Here is a 5,292-nt window from a genome sequence, read left to right as displayed (position 1 = left end):
ATTTCCACTATATTGGAATCCAAATATTTAAATGAGGAAAGTGTAATTCCTAGTGTAAAAGAATTAATGAATATTTTTATTTAAATTTTAAGAGAAAATTTAGTTAAATTTATCTTTTTGTATAGATAAGATTAAATGATGAAAGAGGAATTCCCACCATATTGGAATTCAAATTTTTAAATGAGAAAAGTGGAATTTTTAGCTTAATGGAATTAATGGATATTTTTATGTAATTTTTAAGAAGAATTTTAAGTAGATTTAATTTATGGTAAAAGAGGAATTCCCATGATAATTGGATTGCACTCATTGAAATGAGAAAAAGAAGGATTTCAAGTTTATTCAAAAAAATAGGTATTGATATTTTAGTTAAAAGAAGAATTTTTATGATATTTAAGAAAAGATGGATTTGAATTAAATTTTAGTGTCAAAAGATGGATTTGAATTAAATTTTAGTGTCAAAAGATGGATTTGAATTAAATTTTAGTGTCAAAAGATGAATTTCCACCATAATTCTACCTAATGAATTAAGAAAAAGATGGATTTAAATTAAATTTTAGTGTCAAAAGATGAATTTCCACCATAATTCTACCTAATGAATTAAGGCTGAGAAATTATGTGGCATAAAGTATATATTTGGATATTTTAATTGGTAAAATCACTAAATTGATATTTACCCAAAATCTAGATGTTTAGTTGAAGGGAATCCTTGTAGAACTAAACCGAATGAATTTGGTTAGACTACGTGAGGGACGGACAGTAAACCTTATTGTCCTTCTCTCGATCTGAATCAGACAAAAACTTCGTGACCAATTCCAGTTACTAAATCCAAAGAATAGACTACCGAAACTAATCTAGTTTTTCCTTGACCAAACTCACCAAGAATCTAGTTGGACAAATGGACAAAATGATGGATAGATTACCCTCATGAGAGATCAAGGATCCTCATTATGAAACTAGGAATTATGGAAAAAGGGTTGTCGGAACCGATCTCAAACTGGAATTTTACTTGCATTGGAACCTCTGTTTTTTCATTCAAATCAAGGAATAAACTTGCACTTGGATCATAGAGATCAACGCTTTTTTCCCCATCGAGAGGCACAGCCGTTGATTCTTATCCATAGAACAATTACTATCCGGGATTTACGTCATCTATCGTATTATAACATAATTGAGTCTCATTTTACGGATCCATCAGTCCAGCCTAACCCCATCTAGTCCCATGGGTTAGCCTGGTGGGATTCTTTTATAAAGATTTGGTTGGGTTTTTGCCCAGGTACCCGAGGAAAAGAGTTCCCAGGCCTCTTAGCCGGCGATTCATGTAAAAATCAAGGTAGGCATACCACGTACACACCCAATATGAAACTGCCATTTATAACAGATTCGACTGGCTTTAAAAATAATCCTTCAATAGAAATCATAATATTTCTATAACAGAATTTCCATTTATAACAGATTCGACTGGCTTTAAAAATAATCCTTCAATAGAAATCATAATATTTCTGATCATCATTTTCCACGTACACACCCAATATGAAATTGCCATTTATAACAGATTCGACTGGCTTTAAAAATAATCCTTCAATAGAAATCATAATATTTTTGATCATCATTTTCCAAAATTTCAAGTCCATTGTATTACAAAAATGTATCCTTTGAACTCTTTGTTGAAGACCAGCTGGCCAACCAATGAGATCCAGTATCAAAATTTGGTTCTCAAAAATCTTTCCTTTTTGTCCATCTGAAATCTTCCTTGACGTACACATGGGTGTCCTAGAAACTGTGAGCCCATGCATCGCCTGATCAGAACCCTCTAGGATCCTCCTTAGGTGTCCTAGCACTTCACTCAGGGACCGCTTCGTCGGTCCTCGCCCATCATACCGGAAGCGTACCATTTTAACCATACCGAGGCTGGTCAAGACCTCGGTAGGCTTTGCCACCGCGAGCAACGTCCCTTAACGACTCCCTACGAGTTGTTCCAATGAGCCTCCTCTTAGAAAAACATAAGCCAAATGCTTCCTCCAGCATTCTCAATTCATCAGTTCTCAATCAGAATTTTAAAATCATATCAACCACATTCGAATTCATCATTTGGATAGCACGTTATTTAGTTTTAAATCCTGAGAAGACCTTGTTCTGTGGGAGGGGATCAGCGGGCTGTGCCTCATAAAATAAGGAAAAAGCGGTGATTCCATGGACTAAGTGCAAGTCTCTTCTTGATCTGGCTTCAGGTTTGGTAAGATCAGTTTATCTAGTTAAGACTTGACTCGTTAGAGTAATTTCCCCGTTAGAAGATTTTTCCCAATTGGCAGAATCGCCCATGCCTTCCGAGCGAGGGAAGTCTTCCGGGCTCGATCTCAGAGGAGAGAGTGTGTGGATCCTGCCCCACACGGGAGGCTGACGCCGCTTTCGCCGTCGGGAGGAGCCCCGGAGCGGGCGGGGGACATCAGAGCTTTGTTGAAAGCTAATAAGGATAAACAAATTCTTATCAGAAATTGATAACAAAAACTCAGAAAAGGCATTTTTCATAATCTATTTTCATTCCGTAAGGGTTTATTAATGAAGAATTTTTAATCAAAGAAATTATTTTTATAGATGGAAGTTCTGTAGTATTTATCTGGTATTCCCGACCTCACCCAGTCGCAAGACATGACTGTGTTGAGCATCTCATCTCTTCCACTCTGTAACTTGAACAAGCCGAGTTAGACTCGCTCGCCATTTCGAGGATTTATATTTTCTTGACCCAGCAGAGAGACGATAGCATAAGTGGTTTGCAGGGCCCTCTTGCGAAACCTCTCATTGGCCATGATTGTGATAAAGTTGAAAGTGGTACATGGTGTCATTCTATATCATTCAATGCCTCAAAATTTCAGACTCTCGTGCTACCAAATCTACAGACTCCTTAGTCACTTTATTCCTAAGGAGAAGATAATAGCTCCCTTGGCAGTAAGTGAATGTTTGTATCAGGGCATGGCTATGGCCCAGTACTGCCGTCTTATGCATCTCCCGAGGAGATTTTGATTTCTGGAACTGAGCTTCTCTATGTACATATTGAAACTTTTATATAAATAAAGAAATGTTTTTTGGAGAAAAATTCACTGCTGTATAAGTGATTGTTTATGGACGAACTGATAAAGAAAAATCTGTTATCGGACAAATGTCATAGATCTCCAATAAGATCATTTGTCTTGTTTAAGAAATTGTTTTCTGAACCTCTTAGGTCTTAGGATCTTGTGGACGATATCAAAAATAGAAATTCAATAATATATCATTTTTGGTAGAATCATGAGACAAGAAAACCGTGGCCATCATCCAGACCCTCTCTCTAAAGATGATGAGCTTGACCCTGACGTTCGCAAGGCTCATAGAACTCAGCCAAGACCCTTCAAAGGAGAAGCAGAGAACCTGTGCAAGGCTGTGGAGAAATGGGTGGAAGCCATGGAAGAATATTTTGACGTCATTGGCTACAATGAGCGAAGCAAAATGGCTTTTGCCAGGCTGACGATAGTGGAAACAGCCAAGGTGGCATGGAGGAACCATTATGACACCAACCGTCTGGACAGAAATACTCAGCCCTGGAACGACCTTAAAACCTATTTAAGGAAGAGATTTTGTCCCCCTGGATTTTTGGAAACCAAAATGAACGAATTCTTAGAGCTGAAGCGGGGAGTAAAACCATCGAGGAATATCATCAGGCCTTCGCTCTTCTACTCAAATATTCGCTCTTCTACTCAAATATTCACCACCTCTAGATGAAGAGCAACTCATGGGGCTAGATTCATTCGGGGAATGAATAAACCCTTGGACACACTGGTCAAAAATGCCAAGCCAGTGTCCATGGCTGAAGCTGTCACAATGGCGAAGGACTTTGCCAAAACCTTCATCGTAAAAGTCCTGCCAAAGCCAGCTCCCTCATCCTTTAAAAGATTTCAGACACCGGGAAGTTCTTCCAACTTTCCGCCTCCAAAGAGACACCAAGGTCCTAACCAGAATGTGGAGACGGGAAGCTTCAGAAATGAAGGAAGACCTTTCCCTCGAAGTACATTCTCAAGAACTCCGGCTCTCTCCCAGAATGCAAAGGGAAGAACTTCGAAGCGAGAACAAATGCTTCGGATCTCAGGGATTTGGACACCAGCTTAAGGATTTCCCATCTCCTTCAGTGGGCCAAGGAAGCTAGGGTCCCAGAGTTCAGAGACCGACTCCTTCATTTCAGTCCCCAACCAGGGTCCCCCACGCCAGAATCAAGGTAACCCAAGAAGAGTGCCAGCTCAGCTTGCAGCCTCCATGCAAAGCAGTTTTTGAACTCCCTCCTAGAATTGGAATAACCAAAGAGAGAGAGTTCCACCTCTCTCAGATTGCAGCAGCCAGAGCAGTCACCTTAGCTAAGGAAGTGGAGGAAGAGAAAGGACATATCTATGCAGCAATTGAGCATCAAGGGAATAACCGTCAATTCTCAGTCCTCCAGACTCCAGCAGAGTACCAGGGTAAGAAATTCAAGCTTTTGATTGATTCAGGTAGTACTCATTCTTTTATTTCCCCAGGATGTCTGCGTAAATTAGTCCTAAATCAAAAATCAGGGAAACCTATGCAAGTGGAATTAGCCAGTGTGGGAAGATTCTTTTCACTCACCTTGAGACTGACCTTATTCAGTTTAGCCTAGATGGGAACGTAAGAGAGTGCCACTTAAGAGTCCTACCCCTGGGAATATATAATGGAATCCTTAGAATGGATTGGCTCCAAAAGAATCAGGCTGACATTAATTGTCACAAAGGAACCATCTCTTTCCTTGACCTTCACGGGAGTAAAGTTCAAGGAATTGGAATTTCTGGATCCCCCACCAATGCTACATTTAGTCAAGGCTTCCAAATTATTAAATGGGCTCAGAAGAAGCAAGTTGTGTATGTCATTAAAATGAATCCAGTAGACATAAAATGCAAGGCTAGAGAACCAGAGTGGTTAAGTGAGTATGCAGATATGTTTCCTGAAGTGCTGATTGAGATGCCTCCATCTTGTGAAGTAGATCATGTGATCAAATTAACCCCTGGAGCTCAGCTAGTAGCCCAGCGTGCATACAAAATGCCACTCCTTGAAGCCATAGAACTTAAGGAACAATTAAGATAACTATTAGAGCAGGGATTCGTCAGACCCACCAGTGTCTCACCTTGGGGTGCGTCTATTCTCTTTCAACGAAGAAAGATGGAATGTTAAGACTCTGTATTGACTACAAAAGGATTGAATCAATTAACAACTAAGAATAAGTATCCTATTCCTAGGATTGATGAGCTTTTGGATCAG

Source organism: Cibotium barometz, chromosome 21 (assembly GCF_041138505.1).
Source record: "Cibotium barometz isolate CiBa-2024 chromosome 21, ASM4113850v1, whole genome shotgun sequence".
NCBI lineage: Eukaryota > Viridiplantae > Streptophyta > Polypodiopsida > Cyatheales > Cibotiaceae > Cibotium > Cibotium barometz.
This window is presented reverse-complemented; position numbering follows the sequence as displayed.